Consider the following 26,241-nt stretch of genomic DNA (forward strand, 5'->3'; position numbering starts at 1 on the left):
GTGGGAGTGATAGTCGAACAAGGTGCTCAGACCTTCTCTGTCGTAGGCAAACGGACCTCAGTGGAAAGTTTTCCAATGAATCAGTTAATCACTCTTTTTCCAATCACAATTCTCCCGGGAGTCTGGCAGGAAGCAGACTATAAGTAGTCATATAGTTGCAGGGATTTACACCTAAAAATACAAGCTGTGTGTTCCATCATATTACATAATCTACAGACTCTATATAATAAGACAGGACCAACACTTAATAATACAGAAGGCTTAGCTAATGTTGTTTTTAATTTAATTTTATTTATATAGCGCCAAATCACAACAGCAGTCACCTCCAGGCGCTGTATATATAATCTAAAGACCCAACAACAGGGGTGTCAAACAAAGCAGTTCTGGATTACTTTGGAAAATGTGAAGGAGAGGATACATTTTAACAAGTTTTACAGCTTTTCCTACTGTTAAAGACTTCCCCTCGGGCCATTTACAATACACCAAATTGAATCCCAAAGAGTCACACTCACAGATTCCTTTCATTTACTACAGCAGCATTTTTTTTTATCATGTAGAAAAACTGAGACATACTGTTAAAATTGCACTTTTTGTCTTATATTAAGATACCTAATTGATTACATTTTTAGTTAAACTTCTTTACACTAACAGAAATTTGATTTTTATCAGTCCTTTGTCTGGAACATGATATCAACGTGAGCTGTATGTGCCCGCGATGAAAAATGTTTTTTATGTGGCTGCTCCACAATAAATGAGAGAAAACCCCAACACCCCCCTTTGAGACAGGACAAATAAATAGATAAATAAATAAGTAAAATAAAAGATGCAGTGTGGAAGAGAGGCAGAGATGAATAACTAGTGAGTGCATTTTTCAAAAGCAAAGTGCAGTTAACCAAAATGACCCACCATAAACGTGCATCGTTTTAGGGTTTGACATCCTGATGCCTGAGAAGCTTTGACCGCTCAGTATTTAGTGTGTTATCTTGATAAATGATTAATTGCTTTTAACTTGATAAATGATTCATATTCAGAACAAGTGGGAGTCAACTAATAGATTAAGTGAAGATCATTTGCTCATCATCTCGATTTCAAGTTCAAGCCCTGCCCTTTTAGACATGTTCACAATTGAAAGTAAACATCTACTTGCAGCGAATGATAGCTGTAAAGTGTGGATGCCAAGAAAAAAAAGTAACTTTTCCAACTGGCTTTTTCAGATGGAAAAGTTATGGGAAAGATCCCCACCCCAGTGTGTTAAATACTGCCACATGGAGCTGGCATCACAAGATGCATCACGGTGTCCTATTGTATGGTGCTTGGCGCACGTGCTGCAGCATTAGTGGATGAAGAGAGAGAACTGATGTCTTAAAAAGCTACAAAGGCTGCGTTTGGAAAATGGAGAGGTGGCAGTAGATTAAGACCATAGACTGTATATAAAAGATGGTCAAAGATTGATTTCAGACTCTCTCTTTTGAACTCTCAGCGTTAGTGTTTCCTAAACCCACATGCTGCTTTTTTGGATCCGGAAATGATGAGCTGGTGGAGCGCTAAATTATTAGCCCAGGTCTGCGAGCTGCATCTATAAACTGTACAAGTGCAACGTACAGACAGGGTAATTAATGCTAAGTAACCTAAAAATAAAGTACAAAAGTTTGACTCACAAAAACCTAAACACAGTTTTTTATTTTGGGTAGTATTATTTTTAAGATAATTTCACTCCAAAGGCATCAGTACCAGTAAGTCAGTTTCAGTGACTTCAGTTAGTGGAGGTTAGGCTCAGCAGACAGCTGCTGGCCACAGCGCCTTGTGTGGGCACACCTGTCAATCAAAGCAGCCATGTTCCTAGGTCTAGGCTGCACCAGTATCCAGGTGGATGAATTATACAAAATTCTCATCACCCAAAGAAACCCATAACTATTTATCATAACAGAATGTAAAATATTTAGTTCTGCTTTAATTTAGGACATTTTAACATGTGAGGACTTCTGTAGCTAGCTTCAAGTGGCCATTAAAAGAAACTTTCTTTTTTAGCCTCGGAGGTTTTTGCTGCAGAGACTGTGGTTTGCATTTTAGCGTGTTGAAGAAAGACATGGTGAAAGAAGAAGAGCAGTGCTTGGGTTAAAATTTTAAACTCACCTTCTCACCACTGATGATGTACATTAAATGACTTATAATGTGATTCCAGATGGTCCTTTGCAAGCCTCCGTATAGGACGAGTTGGGAATATGAAACCCTTTTCACTATTTCCTAATGCAGCGATGGGACACCTTGTGCGTATCTTTGAGATCTTGAAATGACTGTTGCTGTGAACTAGGTAAACAAAGTTGGATTGAGCAGATCTCAACCTGCAAGTCAACTGAACAGAGCAGATGACATGGGGCATAAGAGTTTAGCATGACACTAGCTCATTCAAACATTCAAAAGTACAAACAAATATTTCTATTTATAACAGCATTTATATTGTAGAAGCTCATGTTCTTACCATGAGCTGGTACATCAGTTTCCTTGACTCTTAGTTTATTTGTTCCTCTAAAATGAACAAGTGGGAAAGTGACATAGTGTGTTATTAAATTGTTATGCTGTGTTAGCGAACAGTTGCTTATTTACACATCCAGCAGACATGGAACAATATGCTGATTCATATGAAGTCATGTTTTCTGTGCAGAGAACCAAACCAAGGGAAATGTCTGGCTCTGCTTCTGTTACATGCTCCTCTAGCTAACTTGACTGTCTTCAGCAGCTAGCCACATAACACTAAGAGCAGCTGAAAGGTGGTTAAAGACAAAATGCTGGGATGCAGGGACTTGTGAGCAGAAGCGACTCCAAACATGGTCACTGTTGGTGTTTCATCCAACTCTCACATACAGATATACAGTATATTGATACATCTACTGGAAAGACCACAGATCGCATCTTTATAAACTGTGCAAAGATGATCACACTTTTGTTGTACACTACAGGATCTCTGCAACCCAAACTCTGCTGTCCTGCAGCTAAGTTTAGCAGATGCACAACAGGGTTCGCTACACACACAATATAGATCCTGTTGCCTTTGTTGTGCTCTTGTTAGATGAACCAGTGACCCACAACAGAGCTACAAAGAGTGGATGCAATTAGGCCAAATGCATGACACTCATGCACACATTCACAGAAGCATTGGGGAGCCGTCCATTGTTGTCTGAAGCCGCTGAAGCAAATAGTTGGTTGATTGTATTATTGATGAGGCCATCAGGTCCATTAGACACAGTGAGAGAGAGCTGGGAGAAGGACAGGAAGAGAGAAAGCAGTGGATGGAAACCTTTACAGAATGTTGCACTGTAGGACAGAGAAGGTTGTTCTGTGGGGGAGTGTGAAGTCTCATGTGTTAAGATTAAGTTCTTGACAGAAGGACTCGGAATACGAGACTCTCAGTGAATCTTCTGATGGGTTTAAATATTTCTGAGCTGTATCACATGTGCTGCTGGTGGACTTCCTGTGCATTTACACTATTTCATATCATTACATTTATTTCTGCTCGCTTGTTTGTTGTTCAGTCTCTCTGCGCTCCTCTGTTTCTGTCTTCACTTTCCTCTCATCCCACAGCCGGTCGTGGCAGATGGCTGCTCATCACACAGCCTTGTTCTGCTGAAGGTCTCTTTCTGTTAAAACTGAGTTCTACCTATTAACCATGGCCAAGTGCTTGTTCATAGGAATTATCGGATTGTTGGAGTTCTCTTGCCTAAAATATAAAGCAGCTGGAGATGACTGTTGTTGTAATCTGGTGCTATATTAAAAACATTTAATTGCCCTTAATGTTGTAGAATGTAGGGAATAATCAAACAGGGATGCTGTTATGACTTTTCTCCTCACTACTCACTAGTAACTCAAGTTAGATAAAATTCAGTTAAATTAAGTAGTAGTATTACACAATGTGCCTGTTGAAACTTTCTGCTAGTTATTATGAAACACAGAGTACTTTATCGAGTTCAGGTCTTTGTTAAACCTTCTTAAGTTGTTATATCAAGCAAAAAGTAAAGCATCATATTGACAAATCTCATTTAAGGTACACTATTGAAGCTACTCTAGCCTGCAAGTGGCAACCTCCAGAGCTCAAAAATGAAGCCAAAAAAGTGTGTTTCCTCTTGTAGCCACTCAAGGCTGACTCCTGAAGGCAAATCAGACCTTTCATGTGAAAATGCCCAACTTTTCAGCATCAAAACGCATGTTAACCAACAGTATGGCCACTGTTGATAACTTTAGCTGCTAAACTAGAACCGTTTGTGCTTTCGTTCCGTTGTAGCCTTATAATGAATTATCTTGCAAAAAACATGTGAGGCACAGCTAATCCAAGAAGTTTGTCCTTCAGTTTTTTGATGAGTGATATTTTATTAGTGTCTGTGCATTGTACAGTTTATGAATGGTACTTACTAAAAGTGTTTGCTAGCATTAGCTGGTAACCTAGCGCTATGCCTTCTCGTTCCAGTACGGTCACTTGTGATTTGTGCTAGTCTTGCTGCTTTTTTCCAGCCTCCAGCTCCATGTATGCAAGTAAAGGGCAAGAAAGATCGCAGAGGTATACCTCTAAATATAGATTACTACACATGAAAATAGTAATCTTCTTGAACTGCAGTGGTGCTTTTTAAGTCAAAAGGTGCTATACGGCTGTCAGCCTGATCCATTTTCATTCATCAGCATGACAGGAATTTTTCATCTTGGTCCTCTGAGTCTTGCACCTTGTGTTTGCACTTGTTTTAAGGCACTCCCACGGGCGAACATGTCTCAACTTAAGCTACATCAAGAGTTATGTCAGCTTAGACAAAGAAGAACTAGATAACAGCGTGTGGGAACTAAGACTGTGTAATTTCCTCATGAGTAATGCTAACGTAAGCTATAAGTCTGTTGTGGAGTGTTTTTATCCTTTAAGCAGAGGAATTGCAAAGGCTCAGAAAGTTGATGTTTACTATAGTAGCTTCAAACCAATTCTTCACATCAAATAATTCCAGAATAACAAAACATGATTTTCTTGGACTGGATTTCTTTCTCACTCCCAACACTTAGCGCTGCCCTTATGGCTGAAATCAATACAGGTCTGAAGTAATCACCAATCAGTGAGTTGATTAGCTGAGGCCATGTGTTGTTTCTTATTGTGGTGAGAAAGAGGAAACTTGTAAAGAAAACTCTTGTGTAAACCAACATGTCCTGTATCATGTACCAACTAGCAACCCTGCATGTCTGTTGATCCAATCTTATTCCATTGGATTGTATCGTATCGCATTACATGGTACCACATCTTTTTGTGTCATGTTGTATTATATTATGAACTATGAGATTTGTTCAGTGTGACTGCATCTGGTGCGAAGTCAATGAATAAAATTTTTTCCACTTGTTCTTTTGTTACGTTACGCTAGGGCCGTAACATCTTTCCAAATATTTCTTCAATCATGCATACAGGGAAACAATAAATCTCTTTAAATATCAAGAATATGGCATAACATGCATCCATAATAATATTAGACTGTGAAATCAGTAGTGGAACCTTAACTAAATTTCATCGTTAGGTTGATGGAGACTAACTTTGCTCCAGACTAAAACAGTCCCTCTTATACCAAAGAGTGATTTATTTGTTATTTCTGGGCTCAGGCTCGGTTACAGATTTGTGTAAGTTCCCACACAAAAAAGAACCTTATTATTTTATTCTTCGGCATATGACAGACTTGAAGAAGTATGAGATCTTTTTAGGAGAATGATACTCAGACTGCTTAGAAAGTCAGAAGAACATTACCACAAATCACAATGTGCACATTGTTTGCCTCACAGTGATGTTTTATTATACACAGTATTTTTCAGGAGAGCCGTGCCACCTGTCTGTGACACCCAAACATGTCTTCCAGGAACTCAGGCAGAGTACTTACTGTTAGTCAGCAGATTGTTTTTGTATCATACGTCATCAATCATGAAACACAACTTCTTACTTTTCCCCCGAGTGTCATACAAATGCAGTCTGTGCTTTGTTTCTGGAGCTACATGGTTCTCATCATTTTATGTTTAGATGACCAAAGTGTGTTAGAGTAAGTGCTGCAGTGTCATCTGCTAGTATTACCAACACCGGGGCCCCATGGGGGTGGGAGACTGATGGTATCTCTCCAAGTTTAATTACTCTTTATACTAATGAATACAAGACTAATTCATCTTACATTTTTTTGAAATTTGCTGCTGATTCAGGGAGTGTAGGTTTGAAAACAGGAGATGAAATAAAATGTTGTGTGGATTGCTTAAACACCAGACAAGAAAATAAATATGTGATTTCAGAGTGAGCAAAAGCCTAACAGTGGTAGCTGTATAGAGGATGGAAATTAATATAAAAATTTTGGGACAATGAAAAATAGGCCATAGGACTCAAACACATCTTTAATTTAAAAGAAATGATGAGAATAATGAATGAATATCAGTGTTAAATTAGGAAACTGAATCCGTCAGCATGATAAAGAGACTGTGAGTGTCTGTTTTGTGTGTAAGGTGACAAACGGCTCAACTTAAACATGGCTATCCACGCTTTATAAATTAAAAGAACTGAATAGACCGCCCCATTGATTGTTGGTGAGGGAAATCTTTTGGGTCAGGATCAGACTGATACACATATCAGATGGTGCCTTGCCACTTGTCAGTAGCCAGTAACCACAGGCACAGAGAAAACAAAACAAAACCCAGGCTGCTTTCTATCTAAACTCAGCAGTTATTGTGTTATCCAGTAATTCATCAAGATATTGAGTTAAAATTATTTCTTTGCCACATAAAAGTCACTCAGGCGCATTCAGAGTCAGTAGACTTACCACAGCTTTTCATTTAGATCAGTTGTCTCGAACTCCAGGCATCGAGGGCCAGTGTCCTGCAGGTTTTAGATGTGTCCTTGATCCAACACATCTGATTTAAATGGCTAAATTACCTCCTCAACATGTCTTGAAGTTCTTCAGAGGCCTGGTAATGAACTAATCATTTGATTTGGGTGTGTTGACCCATGGTGAGATCTAAAACGTGCAGGACACTGGCCCTCGAGGCCTGGCGTTCAAGACCCCTGATTTAGATGCAGTCAGTGGCCATAAGCATCATTTTGCAGTGTGTAGGGTTAATATCGTGGAGTGTTGCATGCTAAAACAAACCTTATTAAACTTTACCAACAAACACAAACACATGAGTGAAAAGAAATTGGAAAAAAGTGCAGAAAACAAAGCCCCCACCTGGGACTCAATCCAGGGTCCACTGTTCTTTAAAACATTAGACCAGTATTGCCGCAGTCGGTGCATCACAGCACCAACACCAAAGGTAATCCTGCGTGTATTTCTGTAATGCCAGCAGTATGTGACAGAATGGATGTATTTGAAACCCTGGGACGAGAACACATTGAACTGTCCCACAATGTCCCACCTGAATGCTTTACTGTCCTCCCCTGTCTATGTCTGTGGCTTCTGCTTTCACACACTTTTGTTGTCTCTTCATATCTGATAATGCTTTCTCCTTTAATCTTTTATGAATTTTATGAACTCCATTAAATAATCCACACAGTTCCCCACTTGCAGCACATACAATAGCCTTTTCATTCATGGCAAAGGAACGTCAGAGAGTTAAGGTTTTTGGACAGTTTTATCCTTTGGCAAGATCTTATCCCATGACGCAAAATAGTTCTGCAGTAAACGAAAGAGGTTTTGGAGACACTGGTGTGTTGTCTTTGTCTAATGGTGGTGATACAGTATCCACTGTGCCTGGAAATCAAAAAATCTGCAGATATTTCATTTGACAAAAGCATGTGAACTGAAACCTAATACCCGTGTTGTGACAAGTAACAATATTAATACAACAACAAAAAAAACCTGGGCATAAATCCAAATGTGTCACTGTATTCCCGCAAGCCTTTACAAGCTCTGTGAATAATCACCTTCAGGAGAAAGTCATACCTGCCGAGCAGGTCACATAGTGCGCGCACACACACACACACTCTGTCATAACAGTGAGTTCACGTCCCAGAAATTTGAGCTCATTATTCAAGCATGCATGAAGAACAGTAATCAACGATATGAAAATTGTTGTGTAATGGATTGTGCAAAGTGCTCCAGTAGCTCACAGTTGACTTGCTGAAGTAACAGCATTTGGGTACTGACCAGTTTCCAAACTGCCAAGACGTAATAAAGTATGTGGCAAATTGTAAATAAACTCAATAATTTCAGAATTAATGAGAGAACTGTGCTTTGCCTTGCATATCCAGCACATGTGGGATGTGATTTAGCAGGGCCGGTCACTGGTTGGTCTGTGGTGAACATGATTTATGAATTAACGCTACTTCAGTCCAGCAAATATCAGTTTGATATGTGGCTTTGGCTAAGCTGGAGAAAAAAATGCTGGAGAACAGAAAAAAGGTGCAAGAACTGATGTTCGTTTGACATGAAAAGGAGATCGCATTCCTAAATCTGTCAGGAATTTCTGTTCTCCTCTGAATCGTGTGTAGGCAGCTGCCTTGTCGGAACTTGTCATTAAAGAGAGAAGTGTGGAGAAGGACATTCAGGGTTTGGTGTTTCTGCCAAACAGGCAGCGATTGAGGGGAGGTAGAGAGGCAGTCAAGAGCAAGACAAAGAGGGTGTTGAAGGAAGCTGTCTGCTTTTGAATGGTTAAATGACTGAGGGATGGAGGGGGAGGACTGCAGCAGCTGTCAAACTCATGTTGAGGATTTTAGAAATGCACATCAAAATAAAAGTTCTTATGGATTCCATGGTTGAATAGACATTTTTCTATACCATAGCACTGGTGATAGAAATGCTAGAACCATAACTTCTCTTTTTCAGCTAAACATATTCTTACATATATCAGTCCTAGTTATAGAAGTATAGTTGCAAGTGTTTCTTGTGAAAGTCAGGGATATGGTCAAAGTTGGAGGTAGAGCTGTGCAGACCTCTCCATACATTGGGAAATGGGAGGTTAGGGTCTAATGGTGTTTGAACAGCAGCCCACTCAATTAACTTTTTTCCTGTTTTCAAATACCTGTGGTGTCTGGCAGAGGACCTCAGGGTACTGTGGATTGCGTGATGGAGGCTTTGTGGATCAGCTTTATTCTAGAACATCCCACAGACTCTCACTTGGATTGGGATATGCACTGTTTTAAGGCTGGCTCAACACTTTGGGCTTGTGTCATGGTTTTTGTTCCTATTGTCCTGCCGGGGGGACATCTTTGCCATGGCTTGGTTGAAAACAGTGTTTAGGTTGGTGGTACGTGCCAAAGCAAGATCCTTAAACCGTGTATTTCAGATGTGGTAGAAAAAAGTAGTTAAAATCCTAAATATGCATTTGGGCGGCATCTTAAGGGTTTTAAGAAGAACAAAGAACACTCGAGATAGCTGCACATGGTAAACTCTTATGATGCGGAAATGCCGATGCCGTCTTTCAAACCTCCCCCCTCCAAGTACAGGGGTATTTATTTGTGGAGGATATTTCCATGAACATTTATTAGTTAGGTTCTAAGAAAAAATCTGCAAATGGCTGAGGCCACAAACTCTGAACTGCGACTTGGCGGGGGTGTACTGTAGTGTACTGCAAAACAGAAGGAGGAAAATGAGATATGAGACAGTGAGCATTGGTATTGCAGATTAAGATTGCACAGGAACATGTAAAGATCTTTCTCTCTTTCTGTGCCTTGTGTTTAAATTGTAATGTTTCACATGTATTTTGGGGGCACCTGATGTAATGAAAGAGGAGGAAGTGGCTAACTGATGAGCACGAACAGATATCATTTGCTTTGTCCAGTCATGTTTTAGTCACAACTCTTCTCATTGTTAGGTTCATCAGATTAAGTGGTCTGCGCACTTGCTGTAAAAGCCCATCTCACATTGATACACTCGAATGAAAATGCTTCACATAATTGTTAAAAAAACATGAACATTTGGCCTCTCTCTGTTGTTCACTCTCTCCTGCTAAGACTCCCACCTTCCCTCATTTGTTAGCAGTGTAAAGGGTGTGATGTGAGTAGTGTTGGCAGGAGCTATATCTTCTTAACATTGGTTCTGTGCCATATGGATTTAGCCAGCAGCTGCCAGAACTGCAATGAAAGGCATTACAATTTATTCTCATTTTCTATACTTTCCTGCATCACTTTTGATTAGCAATTATCATCCATGGACTCTGTGCAGAGTCTAATTCTATTGGACATGGAATACATATGAAAAAAAGTCTATGAAGTACCAGTGCCAGTGGTAGACTATGGTAATCTGTGTGTAGCTGAACACATCACTCTAAGAGGGGTAGGAGGCAGGAATACAGTGATTGTAGTATATTCACGTGGGATGCGTGCATTGCAAACAATACAGGTTCAAAAACACTATAAATCATTCAAACATGCTGAGATAGCTTCTTTGTGATTAGCACAGAATTAACCATAGAACCGTTGTACATAGAGAAAATAAACATGTGCAAATATTCTTCATCTTCTTCTAAGGTAGAGGTAAGATTGTACAAAAACTACCTAGGTGAATTAAATGAAACCTGTGAAATTATCTGTGAAAATGTGGGTTAGATCAAGTTCATTTTCATTAAGACTGCACTTTCCAGGGATGCACTGATCCAACTTTTGCCATTTGCAATCTGATACTGATGCATCGGTTTAGGGGATCTGCTGATTCGGGCACCCCCCCAACCCAACCCACCCTGAAAAGCAAAAGCGGAAGAGAATCGATGGATGGATGGAGATAATGAAAGCAGACTGATAAAGTTTTTAAAATGGGAAAATATTTTTTTATTCAACCAGTAACTATCATTGGTGTGTCTCCCAGCTCTCTTGTTCCCAGCTGTGGCGCTAACACTGTTTTTGTGGTATTGCAACTGTGACAAAGCCAGATTGCTGTGTGGTTGTCTGCGGTTGAAACGACTGTGGTTCAGCTGCTGGAGCTGACAGAGGAGACACACAGGAAAAGTCTGCCGAGGCGAAAACAAGTTCAGCTCCGACTGACGAGTTAACGAGTGCGCCACACTTCAAGGCTCATGTTGATGAAGGCCCCAGCCTGTGATTTCTGTAAACAGTTATATACTTTATGTTCAGTCATCTGAGGAATGTTTCATGCAAAAACAATTGTGCACTGGAAGGTCTGTGTGGAAAGTAAAATTTACTTCATGTTGTATAATTTTAAAGAAAGGCGTTGCCCTAGTGTGCTAATGCAAATGGGCGTACAAACGGCTGATTGTTTTATGCAGTGTTTCATTTTCGCTTTTTCAGAAAAGAAATGACAACTTAATTCTGACAGAAGAACACAATGTAAAGATGTTCATTTTTAAAGTTCCCCTTCAGTCTAGGATACAATTCACAATGAAAGGTGAGAGAGAGAGAAAAAAATACCTGCATACCAGTATGCCTGTGCTCTGATATGCCCATTGGGTCTCGCTCACTCAGCAGTTTTTATTTGCACGTCTGTGGTGAAAACTGCACATTCAAAAGTGTAATTGGTCAGAACAGACTTTCAGGGTGTCACCTAAAAAATAGCAGAAGTGCAGGAAATGACCCAAATCTGCATAAGGATATAACTAGCAGAGGATAGTGATCAAATTAATAATTATACCAATGTATTTGCCAGAAACTGGCATTACTTACCGCTGTTGCTGTTACTGAGCAGTGTTAGTACTCTGACCACGTTAAACCATTGACCTACATGTAATCACATCTGGACTATTTGGTAGAATCTAGAAATTTTACTAATCTTATTATTAAATCATTCACCTAAAGTTTTTACAGTGAGCCTTTCTACAGTGGTGCAACAGTAGAAAATTAAATCAAACGATAATCCCTGAAGATGAAGCCACTTAAAAGTTAATGGTCCTTTACTTGCACCATCTCAGGCAGCTACAAAAATATAAGGCTGTCTGCATGTTAATGCAGAGTTACACCATTATACAATAAAATGCAATACAGTCTGTTGGAGAAGTTTCAGTAAACACTGTGAAATGACATGCATATCTGTGTTTTACATGGGTTCTGGACCTGGAAGTGTCTTGCTGAAAGCCTCTTCAGCATTTTCAGTGCAGTGCAGTTTGGCTTCCGTAGGCTTTGTAAACTCTCATGCAGAGGGAATAGAGGAAGAGCTCAGGCTTGCTCTCTTCTTGACCCTGTTTGCCTTTGGGCTGTAGTAGAGGGGTGTCCTCTGTATGGGCTGAAGGAAACGGGGGCTGGGCTGTGCATGTTTATGTATGTGTGTGCGTCTAAAAATAGGGGCAGTGTGTTGGAGTCACACGGTAGGCCCTACTTCCTGTTTTCACTGTCCAAGTTTACTTCCCAGAGAAAGAAAGGAAGAGGGAGATGAGAAATATGGCTCTCCAGGTGCCCCGCCGTAGCTTCTGTTATCATTCATTTTTCTGCTGTGCTGTCCGTGTTCGCTACAACACAGTAAATTACAGTGGCACAGATATGTAAGGAATGCATGATGAAGAAATAAGCCACTTGTGATGAAAGCTTTACTGTTTCTCCTGCAGTTCCTGTCAGCACCACTTCATAAAAACACTTTTCACAAGAAAAGAACTGAAGCAAGAATTACTGTGAAATTTCTCCATATCGTTGTGCTTGCCACACGTGGGATTATTAGCATTTATAACATATTCTTCTCTATCGACTGATGACGTTTCCTGGTCTCTTTCCAGTGTGTTTCCGGTGCTCTATTATTTGCAGAATGGTTTTAGGCTAAAACAGACACATTCATAATCTTTCCATATAATCAAAATAACCAAGTAATAATAAAAAAAAAACAACCCCAAAAGACAAAAACAGTCTATTTGTTGTAGGATTTGTGCTAAATATATGTCATGCTAAACTATTAAGTGACTTTCAAGCAATTTGGTTTGTTGCAAAAGTTGGATGTGTAGCTATGATAAACCACATTTAAAATGTGGGTTTTCATATCTAAATGCTAACAGCTAAATACAGAACAAAAGTCTGAGGACGTGCCAGAACCTGTAGTGACACCTGAGCTTGGGGGCGGAAAAGAGGCATCTCACAAGTCTGGACACAAGTACTGATATCAGCATTAGCCTGAGAGAATGCTTCTGCACGGTTCTCTGCCCAACCATCTTCTAGTTAAAGTAGCAGTAGATCTCCAAAGCATAACAAAAGCAAGCATTACTAGTTAGCTGCTCAGCTGTATCTGATCCTGAAAAGTAAGTGCGAGGGGATTGTTCACTAGTAAAAGGATTGTGGATGGCACTGGGAGGATTAAAACATGGTGCTACCTATGTGTGGCTAACCTGCTGAATTGTTAACATTACATTAGCAGAACACAGAAATGTAAACATGGGCTCTCAGAACAGGAAAGGAAGAAAATCAACTGGAGATTTGATATATACCACACAGAGGTACTGCAGAGCTTATGTAACAGCCTGATGAAGTCTGTAAATCATAATTTGCAGTGTAGAGGTCAAGCATCTGTGGAATGTCTGCAACGTAAATCACCGGTGAGCTCCACACAACAGAATTAAACTTAGTAAGGCACCATCTACATTTCCTCATAAACAGGATGAGAGAAGAGAAAACACCCTGTTGTTCCATTCACACAAACACAGAGTGGACATTTATCAAGCTTTCAGCCAAACTCAAGGATTTGAGTGGCTTATGATGCTGTGATCAGCTACTTCTATATTACACAAATACATGTAATCGGTTTCTTTTGCTTTTCGTGGTCTTCCACTTAGCTTCTTATGTAACAGTTGGGCAAAGATGTCTGTAAACGTCTAGCCATCCAACTATTAATGCACATAATTAGGTGTAAACTCAGTATTCTGGATAGTGGCCCCACCCCAGAAAAAGCAGAGCAGATCAGTCAGGTAGAGATCAGAATCAGAATCAGAATCAGAATACTTTATTGATCCCTGGGGGAAATTATTTTTTGTTACAGTGCTCCATTTTAAACCAACATTAAGACAAGACAGACAATACGCTAACTAAGAATAGTACAATATATACATATATATACATACATACATACATAAGTCACTTATAAATAAATAGTTGGAAAAGAAACATGTGTAGTTGTAGCAGCAAACAGTGTGTTAAGTGGATGCGTTGTACAGGGAGATGGCCACAGGCAGGAATGATTTCCTGTGTCGTTCAGTGGTGCTTTTCGGTAATCTCAGTCTCTCACTGAACGAGCTCCTGTGACTGACCAGCATGTCATGGAGTGGGTGGGAGGTGTTATCCAACATTGTCTTTATCTTGGACAGCATCCGCCTCTCCGACACCACCTTGAGGGAGTCCAGCTCCATCCCCACAACATTGCTGGCCTTACGGATCAGTTTATTAAGTCTGTTGGCATCTGCGACCCTCAGCCTGCTCCCCCAGCATGCAACAGCATAGAGGATCGCACTGGCCACAACAGACTCATAGAAAATCCTCAGCATTTTCTGGCAGATGTTGAAGGACCTCAGTCGCCTCAAAAAATAGAGACGACTCTGGCCCTTCCTGTAAAGTGCTGTGGTGTTTTTAGCCCAGTCCAGTTTATTGTCAATGTGTACTCCAAGGTATTTATAGTCCTCCACAATGTCAACACTGACTGAGATGCACTGTAAAAAAGAAAAATCCTAAAAAAACAGTAATGTTCCGGCAGCTGGGGCGCCAAAATAATACCGTAAAATAACAGAAAATAACTTTCTCATAAAAATACGGTTATTTTCATTTTAATGTGATTAAACAATGAAATTACCTATAAACAAGGTCAATGAATCCGGCAATATGAATAATAATACTTAAATGTACAGAAATATGCAGTTAACAGTTGGTTTAAATGATAATAATAATGGATTGCATTTATATAGCGCTTTTCGAGACCCTCAAAGCGCTTTACAAATCCACTATTCATTCACTTGTTGGTGGAGGCAAGCTACAGTTGTAGCCACAGCTGCCCTGAGCCAGACTGACAGAAGCGAGGCTGCCATATCGCGCCATGGGCCCCCCTGGCCATCACCAGTAGGCGGTAGGTGAAGCGTCTTGCCCAAGGACACAACAACTGAAACTGTCCGAGCCGGGGCTCGAACTGGCAACCTTCCGATTACAAGACGAACTGCCAACGCTTGAGCCACGATCGCCCTAAATAACATTATTTGATGTAAAAAAAAAGTTTATAAGAATCATTTTATATATTTTTCCATAGCATTACATTTGAATTTAACAGTTCAATCTGTCAAATAACGGACAAATATTTGTGAAATTATGATACATTTGTGAATGTATTTTAACAATCTAAATATGCATATGTACAGACAAATATATTTAAAAAACAAGAAAATTCTGTTTTATTACATTTACAGTGATTTTATGTTGTTTTACATTTGAAATGTAAAATCACAGCCTATTTACGTAAATTTAATGATATTCTAGAAAAACTGTACAAAACTGTAAAATACACAGTAAAATACTTATATATTACTTTTTTTTTTTTTTACAGTGTGGTGTACCAACTAGATATAACTATCAGTTTAATCAAAATATGACAACAGTTGTTGAGCTGTGAATCATGGCTAGAGCTGAGTCTCCTAAATTAAAAATAGTTGGCTTCCAAAGCGGTCGACTTCTTAAGTAAGGCAACGTGATGTCCTGGGGAATAATAAATCATGTGTCTTGCTAGATTCAATAAAAGCTTCGGAAATGTTAACATGCTTTCGAAGCACAAGCAGCCATACAGGAATGTACCTACATATGCACAATGCAGTATATAACTGGAAAATTACTGCAAATTTTCATCTAGGTGACATTCTTAGTAAAAGTGCAAGATGATTCTTCTCATTAGTTTTTGCCTTCATGAAACTTCCCCTAGATGATTGTATCTCTGTGTTTATCTGTGCTGTGTTCCTGTACAAGTGTCAGTGAGTTTGTAGCTGTAGGTCTCTTTGAGGATACATGAAGCCACATGACTTCAGCTTGACTAAAGCTCATGTGATACCGTAAAGGCTTTGGGACAGTTTTCTCTCTCCCCTACGCCAGAGGAATGCATCTCAGTGTGATTAGGTTAAGATGAAGCTCATTAAGCTTCAGTTGACAACATGTGACATTAATAATTGAATCTTTGAATCAACCTCGTAGTCAGAGATAGACCACAAATTCTTGGAGGTATCCAAACTTCTTCGTCAGTTGCCCCCTTAGTCATTTGCGGATATTGTAAAAACAAAATAAAGCAAAATGAAAAATAAAAAGAGTATATTTACTACACCTTTGTCTTGATGTTTCGCCAAACCTAAGGTTTAGCAACTTATTAACTTATATATTATAAACTTGCAACAACATTTTTTGAATCCAGCAAAATGAATCCCTCTACCTGAAAGCATAGGCGCCATTAGAATGATACCGAAACCAATGTTTGGTCATTTAAAAATCTGATATATCGACCAATATTTTTTGAGTCTTAAACAGATTTTCCTAACGTGTGTTATGTATAGTTATTTATTTACTTATTTATGCTCTGCCCGACTCTGCTCGGATCAGCTGGGAAGTTGCTCAATGTTGTCTGGTGGACTAACTATACAATATCAATATCTTTCTCCTGTCTTTAATTTTTCATTTGTAGGCCATCACAAATGGCCATACTGTCAGATCGGCAAGTAGTTAGTATCGACAGATAATATCAACCTGTTACTTGATATTACAGTATATAAGTACATAAAAGATGGACATTGCCTGTGAAAATGAAAAGTGGAGCCACTAGTGAAGCTTCTTAAACCATCTCTCTGACGGCCAGCATAGACTGTATTGTATATATACAACCTATATATTGTATATATATAGATGATATATATACATGACAAAACTCCCCTAGTGCTTACTACAGTTATGACTTTGGTAAACTCATTTGTGGTGAAATTATGGTCTCGGTCATTACTTGCGAGACTTCTTCAGTACATCATGTTTATTGTGTAAACTGTGGTTTGATTTACATTAGATGCAGATAAAAGGTATGCCAGTATCCCATTTCCAGTTACGATTCCACCAAAGCTAGTGTGTACTCCCTTTGTGTTAAAAGCAAAGCCCCCCCCCCCTCCCCCACTGTGATGGAGTGCTTGTTTATAGTGGCTCATCTGATTCTTGGAGTTTTTTGTCTAGTAGGGTGTTGACCTTACAATATAAATCACCTTGAAGTGACTGGTTTTGTGAAATGGCACTACATAAATAGAATAGAACTGAACTGAATTTTAGCTTCTTTTTTGTTTCTGTGCAACAGGAGAGGCATCTAAATAAACTATCCATCCATCCATTCGCTACCGCTTATCCTTTTCAGGGTCGCAGGAGCCAATCCCAGCTGTCATGGGGCGAGAGGCGGGGTACACCCTGGACAGGTCGCCAGTCTGTCGCAGGGCTAACACACAGGGACAGACAACCATTCATACTCACATTCACACCTAGTGGCAATTTGGATTATCCAATTAACCTATCCCCACAAGCTGCATGTCTTTGGACGGTGGGGGGAAGCCGGAGTACCCGGAGGGAGCCCACGCAGACACGGGGAGAACATGCAAACTCCACACAGAAAGACCCCGGCCTGATGGTGGAATTGAACCTTCTTGCTGTGCAGCAACAATGCTAACCACCGTGCCACCGTGCTGCCCACTAAATAAACTATTAATTTTAAAATAACCACAGTGTTCACTCTGACATAGAATAGATACCCTGTTACCTATTTTCATATGGTGTCAGCATGGGTCTAGACTTTTGACAAACTGCTGTTTTATGTGGTTGAAAATGTCTAACATTCATCTTCTGTTGATCAAACAGAGATAAATCTTAAGTCACATGTTTCTGGGTATTTCTCATAGTAGTTTCTTCATCCAGAGCAGATGCAGACATCTTGAGTAATTCGGGGGTTTTTTTTCAACTTGTAAATTTACAAGTTAAGATGTTTGTCATGTGGTGTGTTCGAGGCCTTCAGTACAGGGCTGTGTTCTGCAGCCTGCTGTTTATAAGGCCAAACAGCTCTAATATAAATCTTTAAGTGGAGCTAATGGTCGACTAATGCTTCAGGTATGTTTTGATTTAGCGTTGGCGGGCGAGGACAGTATGATATACTATGTGTGTACTGTGAATATGTGTGTGTGTGTGTTTGTGTGAAGTGTGTGCAAGATAACCCAGAGACAACCTTTTTTTTTAGCAACATGACAACATGTTCAAATAGATCACACAGTACAAGAGACCTGGAAGAACACCAAGACCGTAATATAGGCTGGTGCATACAAAACACTTTCTTGCAGACATTTGTGGCACAATGGATCTAAGTTGGAAAGCTGTGGTGTAATTGCTAATACTAATGCATAATTTGTGTCTTTTTCGCGTGATTTTTTGAATGTAGATGTATGTATGTGTTTTTGCGTGTGTGGGTGTGTGTGTGCAGTAGTAGTAGAAGCAGATGGGTGTGTGGGCGGTCTCTTCCTCTCTCCTCCACTCATGCTGAGAGTGAGAGAGCAATAAACACGAGTATTATCGAGAAGATGAACTTGTGCAGTGTAGTTGTGTTTTTCAGCTCTGTAATATTAATTTTCTTGTTGCTCCTCCCACAGTCAGTTTCCCCTCAAGGCACAAAGTCATAAGGATACATGCAACATATTCTGCAGATAACGTGTCTGTTAACACAGAACGCACAGTAAGGGCTTCGGGCAGTGGATGAGTTTTTTTTTCTTCAAGAGAAAGTGTCTGAATTTAATTAATTAAACTGCATGAAAGAGTTTCGTTCAAAATCTTTTTTTTAGGTTGTTGCTGCTAAACACAATGGTATGCTAAACTAGTATTAATGCACAATGTACATTAAGTGTGAAGGATCTCTTTCAAGGGACATTTTTTACTAAATTATGTTCAGTGTTTGTCTGAGTTATATCATATTTATATTTTTGTTGACTTATAGGTACAGTCTTATAGACATCTAAAGTCTCAATAAACATGTCCAACAGAGCATCATCAGGTAAGTTATGATAACAAATTTTACCAGCTTAAGAAGCACTAAAATTAAGGATATTACCTCTCTCTTATTATTTTATTTTACTCAGATTTCCAGGTTCCCAAAACCATTTCAGTTATTTTGGCTTTTTTAAAGTCTAGTTTCTATTTTGATTTTAATTAATTGAAACATTTTTCTTTCACATCTAGTTTTCTTTTTAATAATTAAATTTTCAGTTACAACCGCATGTTACTGGGAGAACTTTGAATATACAGTACTTTGTTGTTCAATATGTACAATACCCCAAAAGATAACAGAAAGCGAGAAGAAATACAAACAAACAAACCCCCAAACAAAACTCAAATATAAAAATAAAATGTATAAGGGACATTCAGTGTACAGTTAACTACGATAGTGATGTAGAGATTTGGTATCAGGTCATGATAAGGTGACCATTTTAAATGTTTTAAATAGAAATGGCTGCCATGCCTTAAGAAATTTGGTGGTTGAAAAAACCTCATGAGGTCTGCAAGCCACTGTTCATGTGTGGGAGGAGCTTCCTGCTTCCATCTTAAAAGTGAAGCAAAGACAATAGAATTCGAAAAGTATTTTGAGAGAGTGACTTTGAGGTATCACTCCAAAGACAGCCTAAGAGCAGAAGGATCAAATTTAATGTTATATATCTCTGAAAGGGTATTAGATATAGACACCCAATAGTTATGAAGATTGGGGCACGTCCAAAAAGTATGAAGGAGTGACCCTGTTTCTGCTTTACATCTGTTACACAGGGGGTCAGCTCCCAGATAGAACTTGGCTATGTTTTCCTTGGAGATAGGTAATCGGTGTAGGACCTTGAATCGGAGGAGCCCATGCCTGGCACATATAGAAGAGGAGTGTACCCTGTGGAGAAAAGATTGCCAGAGTTCATCTGTTATATCCATCCCAAGGTCTTTCTTCCCCTGTGCCTCAAGGATGGAGAGAGAAGGAGACTGTAGATCTAATAATATAGTATAGATTTCTTTAATCGCCCCTCTCTTATGAATGTTTTTATTAATAATTTTATCCAAAGAAGTTTCCTCAGGTAATTCCAGAAATGAACGAAATTTTAAATAGCAGAAAAAATGCCGCCGAGGAATATTAAACTGCTTCAGGAGCTGCGTGAATGAGGCGAAAATTCCAGCTACAATAAGGTCCTTTCACATCTAGTTTTAGTTTTTAGATTCGTTTTGGTTAACTATAAAAACCCTGGTGTTTAAGTAGAAGTGACCAATATTGCCGGGTTGTATAGTTCTACATGTGGCGTACTGATCTGAATTTCATTCACACTATTAATTTATTGTGGACTTTGTAGTTGCCTAAAAATGATATATTAGCAGCCATTAGAGAAGAGGCCTGTATTACTACAACTAAGAACTAATTTTCTTGGCTCACTACTTTAAAACCAAGAAAATTATTTTTAACATTATTAATGTCACATTTATAAACTTACAAAGGTGAAGGAAATGCTAGTAATGCTAGCTACCGGATGTTAAAATAGGAGAGAAGGAATCCTGCAGACTGTTTTTTAACGATGTAACCAGTTGTGTCTTCCTTTTTTTTTTAGAAAATATTGTTATTTTTTAAATATGAGAATCATTTTGCTTAGTTTGCTTCACTGCGCCTGTTTGTCATTGTGCTTCTTGTGTGATGGACTTCACTGAGGCAACTCAGGAACCAGGTGAGGCAAAGATAATGTTTTAACCCAACGACAGAGTAACTGGTGCCCCCGAGTTTGGAAGAATTATCCCAAATGGAGTTTGTTTCAAGTCTACATGTAACAGCTGTGTGTTGGAAATACTAATGGTAATGAGCCAGATGTTGACTTGTTTTAAAAACAGTGGCAGCAGACATTACTGCTAAGTCAAAATCATAACAAGTCTTTTAAAGACTTGCTCTGAAGCCCTGTGCCAAATATTTAATTGTTGTTGACAGAGCCTGAGAGTGGAGCGTGTATTGTTTTAGCTGTGTTTTATTGTTTTCATGGCTTCTTTGTTGTTTTATGAGGACACAAGAGTTTTTATAAACTCCAAAGAAAAGAAGAAGTCAATGCAAACTCAAAAATTCAGAAGATATCGTGATACAAATGTTTGGAGATGCTGCCCAGCTCTAGTTATGAGTATTAGATTTTATGTACAGTATTTTATTTTCCTTTGATGTCTGCACCGGCATTTATTATCTCTGTTAAGTAAATGTCTTCAGATACATTTGTTAACATTTGGTTTGGACACTGAGGCGCTGTGTGGCAGTCAGTGGTAACTGTGAGTATAGTTGTCTCTGAATCTCCTTCCAGTATTGTCTGTCTCTTTCCCCACTTCTCTTCCTGCTCCCTTAGAGCGTCATCCACCCTGCCTCGAGTCAGTTGGAGGTTAATGCACATGTTTCTCCTCAATCTCTGTTTTTCTCTCTTCCGTTATTCCAGGCAATGATTTCTATCTCCATCTGTGAGAAACCACAACTGCTGCTTTTTGCACAGATGCACTTGCGTTCAAATGGTACATACAGATATTGTCAGAGAGGGCCTCTAAGGGATCTGCATAGGCACACTGAGAGTGATTTGGTTGTGGAAGTTGAGGTTCAGTGTGCCATTTTTTCTAACTTAATGCTTTAAAGTCTTATGCTGCAAAGACTAGTTTATGGCTGTGAAACATACAAACTAACATGCAGTATATTAAAATTCTGCACTGTCAGTCCAGCAGTTGCTGATATATTTGTGGAGGTGTGTGTGTGTTTTTGTGTGTGTGTGTGTGTGTGTGTGTGTGTGTGCGCGTGCGCGCGCGCTCACTAAATTTACCTGGTTGGTACAGTGTTTGTTTAAAGCCAGATAAAAGTGACAAACTAAAGGACCTCAGTTAACCAATCAGAGGAAGTATGCCTTACAGACTATATTTGCACAATCAAGTAATTTACGCTATAAATCAGTCCACAGCATGTAATGTGCACAATGTGGTGGCTGAGGTGAAAATTCTATTTAATTAAGTTCAGTTTTATCAGGAAGAAATCTCCAGCAGAACTAGGTTTAGGGAGGGGCTGCGGCATCTGCCGTAAACAGCGGTAGGTGAGGGGAGTTAGACAGGACAAAGGACACAAAGTGAAGGAAAGCCAGAGATTAATAACAAGTATTGATGTATAAGTATAGATGACTTAACCCTTGTATGGTGTTCGGGTCTGTGAGACCCGTGTTCAGTTTTTTTCAAAAGAAAAATTAAACAATTAATTATTTTTTCACGTGTAAATGTGTTGTGTCTTTCCACTCACTCCACTTGATTATAACTGATTTATTTATAACATTTTATATAAAAGAAAAACGAGAAGCACATTAATTCATAAATGTGATCTAACAAAGGTAAAGGGAAAAAATTAACCATGTTTGCTGTTCATATGTCTTGTAATTGGGATGAAGTAAACATCTGTTGAGTAATTTTTTTTCCAACAATATCTTTATTGCGTTTCAAAATTACATACAGAAATTGGAGTACTTCCACAGCAAAGGAAACATCCAGGGCAGCTAAATTATTGTATAACAGTCAATCGCCCTCCCTTGCAAATCAGACACTTATAAGATGTTAGAGAGCAACAGTTAAGTGGAAGTACAAACTATATCACCTGTAAATAATAACTTAGTCAAACAAAGGAAAAGGAAAACACAACCCCCCCCCCCAAAAAAAAAAAAATAATAATAATAATAAGCTTCTCTATTTCCAAGGGTTGCTCAACATCAACTCGGTTACACTATTGTGCATGGTTCAAAGTTACAAACTCAAATGTACAATTCACACAGCATTAAAGATCAAGTATAAAAGAGATTAATTTAGGAAACTGCAGAGGACCACCAACATTTACACCCCATCTGCCCCATCCACCATACTGCCAAGATCCATATTTCCCATATATTGCATAAAGGGACCCCAGATGTTTTGAAAAAGTGGTAGTTTCCCCTTGATAATGTAGGTAATTTTTTCCATAGGTAAAGTTGTGGACAATTCCTTAATCCAGTTAATGTATTTTGGTTTACTGGTCTTCCTCCATGAGAGTGCTATGACTCTTTTTGCCAGCAGTAGACATAAGTCCAGGGCGGTAATTACCTTTCTAGACATAAGATGTCCATCAGGATATAACCCTAAAATAAAAAGTTTAGGGTCAAGAGCTAGTTGTGTACCCAATATAATATCCAGAGCTTGTTTAATCTCTTTCCAAAACCGTTGTACTTTATTGCATTCCCAGACACAGTGGAAAAACGTCCCTTTCTCCTCTCCACACCTGAAACACAAGTCTGGGATATCACCATTATACTTATTAAGCTTTTCTGGAGTCACATACGTCCTCATTAGCCAATTATATTGCAATACTTTGAGACGAGTATTGGTAGTTTGTGTTTGTGCTTCAGCACATGCCTCCTCCCAGTCTTCGGAGGATAAGTCCTCCTGTAAATCTTCCCTCCAGGCATTAAGTTTTCCTAAAGAAGATTCAGGGGAACCCTCTACTAACATATTATATAATTTGGAGATTATTCCCTTTCCAAAGCAATCTCTTTTCATTTCTGTTTCCAAAGTGGAAAACGGAGGGATTGACAAACACTGATTTTGAGATGATCTAATAAAGTTTCTCACTTGTAGATATTTAAATCGATGTTTGCATGGGATATCATACTTGGAAATCAACTCCTCAAATGACATCAAAATCTCACCCTCTGATCCCACGAGATCCCCTATTGTCTTTAAGCCTTTGTCAGCCCACTTCCTAAAACCAGGGTCTGCTCTGCCTGGAGGGAAAAATTGATTACCCCATATTGGGCTAAAGCGTGCGAAAGAGGTGGGTTCACCCAGGTATTTTTTAACCTGATACCAGATCATAATCATATTTCTGACTATAGGATTTTTTGTCTTTTTTTTCAACATTTTGACTTTTGCTGAGTATAGGTACTGGGGAAGGGGAAGAGGTACTGAACTGTTTTCCATATTTGTCCAAGGCGGGGGGGATTTATCTGTAAAATAATACATCATAGTCCTCAATTGGGCTGCCCAATAGTACCAAAGTGGATTGGGACATTTGAGGCCTCCTCTTTCATACGGTAAGTACAAGAGTGATAAACGGAGCCTTGGTCGTCTATCATTCCACAAAAAACGTACAAAAATTGTCTTCAGGTGTGAAAATAAGTTAGCAGGGGGTGACAATGGGATGTTCTGGAACAGGTACAAAAGTTTGGGCATTATGTTTAATTTAAGAACATTAATTCTCGCTATAAGTGCCAAGGGCAAGGGCTTCCATCTATCTAGGGATGAGGTGATTGAGTCTACCATAGGGGTGTAGTTAGCTCCAACAATGTCTCTCAAACATGGCACTATCTTAATCCCCAGATAGGTAAAACAGTCTACCATTTTGAATTGGAAAGAATTTCCAGCACCCTCTCTCTCTTCTGAGTTAAGTATCATTAATGAAGATTTTTCTTTGTTCACTTTATATCCTGATATCCGTCCAAATATGTGTAGTAGATCCAACAAGGCTGGGATAGACTCCTTCAGCTTTTCCAAGAAAAGAATAACATCATCTGCAAATAAAGCAATTCTGTGTTCCTGTTGGTTTACTGATAGACCAGTTATGCTCTTATGGGACCGCACCGCAATGGCAAACGGTTCGATTGCTAAAATAAACAATAAAGGGGACAAAGGGCACCCTTGCCTACAGCCCCGTTTAATTTCAAACGGTTTAGATATAATTCCATTTGTCAGTATTTCAGCATATGGCTCATTATATAAAAGTCTAATCCACCGACAGAAATTATCCCCACAGCCAAATCTTTTTAATATTTCAAATAAATAGGGCCACTCAACTCTATCAAAGGCCTTTTCGGCATCTAATGATAGTAGAGCAGTGTCCGGTTTTCCCTCCTGACTATGAAGAATATCCAACACTCTTCTCACATTATGAAATCCCTGTCTACCCGCAATAAACCCATTCTGATCACAGGTAATTAGATCAGGTAAAAATCTCTCCAGTCTTCGAGCCAAAATTTTGCAAAGTATCTTTAGATCCACATTAAGAAGACTTATTGGTCTTAGGTTACCACATTTATTGCACGGTTTACCAGGTTTGGGCAATAAAGTTATCAGGGCTCCTCTTAATGAGACCGGAAGGATTCCCTTTTCAAATGAATCCGAAAACATGTCAAAAAGAGGGGACAGCAGTTTAGTTTTAAATACCCTATAAATTTCTGTCGGCAGCCCATCTGGGCCTGGGGCTTTACCTGTTTTCAAATGGTCTATTGCTATAGATATCTCCTCCTTTGTTATAGGTGTATCAAGATCTGCGCTCATTAGTCCTGAAATGCTGGGCAACTGAAGGGTATCTAAGAAGAGATCTTGCTCTTGTCCCATGTGTGTTATGTCTGAGTTATATAATTTTTCAAAAAAAACCTTAAAAGTTTCATTAATTCCTAGAGGGTCAACAATAACCTGTCCATCACTGTTTTCAACTGAGGCAATGTTTTTCTCATTCTGTAATTGACGGAGGCGCCAGGCTAATAATTTCCCGGGCTTTTCCCCTTGATCATAGAATGTCTGTTTAAGACGCAAAAGATGTGAGGCTGCCTTAGAAGCAGAAAGTTCATTATACTGTGTTCTTAGTAACAGAAGCTTTTGATGGACTCTTGGACAAAAACTTTGAAAATATTCTCCCTCAAGCATCTCAATCTCTGCCTCCAACTTTTTTGTTTTCTGATAAGTTTGCTTTGCTCTATAACTTGTGAAGCTAATAATCTGACCCCTTATGTAGGCCTTAAAAGCTTCCCATCTTGAGCAGGGTGATGTTTCATCCCTATTAGTATCAAAAAAAATGTTTATTTGGTTATCTATGAAAGATATAAATTCTGAGTCTAGGAGCCACTTTTGTTTAAATCTCCACCTAGGGGGATCTCTCTTCAGTCTCAAATCTTCATATATTAACGAGTTTGGCGAATGGTCAGATATTAAAATATTATCATAGTGACAGTCCTTTATTTTATAACTCAAATTGGCAGAAACTAAAAAGTAATCAATACGCGAGTATGATTTATGTGTATGTGAATAGCAGGAGTATTTTAAGACCTTAGGGTTCATATCCCTCCAAATATCCCTCAGATCAAGTTCTTTCATAAAATGTTGAATAGTTTGCCTACTTTTAGGATGAGAGAGATCAATACCTGAGCTCCTATCCAATTCTGGGTTCAACGTACAATTAAAATCCCCTGCTATAATAAGGCTACCAGACAGACACGATACTGTAAGAAAAAGATTATGAAAAAACTTTGGGTCGTCAGTGTTTGGAGCAT

General features: G+C 39.0%; 1 protein-coding gene across 1 annotated transcript in view; it reads left to right on the top strand.

Annotated features, from left to right (window-relative positions):
• The window catches only part of LOC146619644 (protein kinase C epsilon type-like), a 92,004-nt gene that overhangs the window by 887 nt on the left and 64,876 nt on the right, over positions 1–26,241 (top strand). The gene's annotated exons all lie outside the window — the stretch shown is intronic.

Source organism: Diplotaxodon limnothrissa, linkage group LG13 (genome assembly GCF_057381915.1).
Source record: "Diplotaxodon limnothrissa isolate DT_005_m linkage group LG13, D_limnothrissa_male_GT1.1, whole genome shotgun sequence".
Taxonomy (NCBI): Eukaryota; Metazoa; Chordata; class Actinopteri; order Cichliformes; family Cichlidae; genus Diplotaxodon; species Diplotaxodon limnothrissa.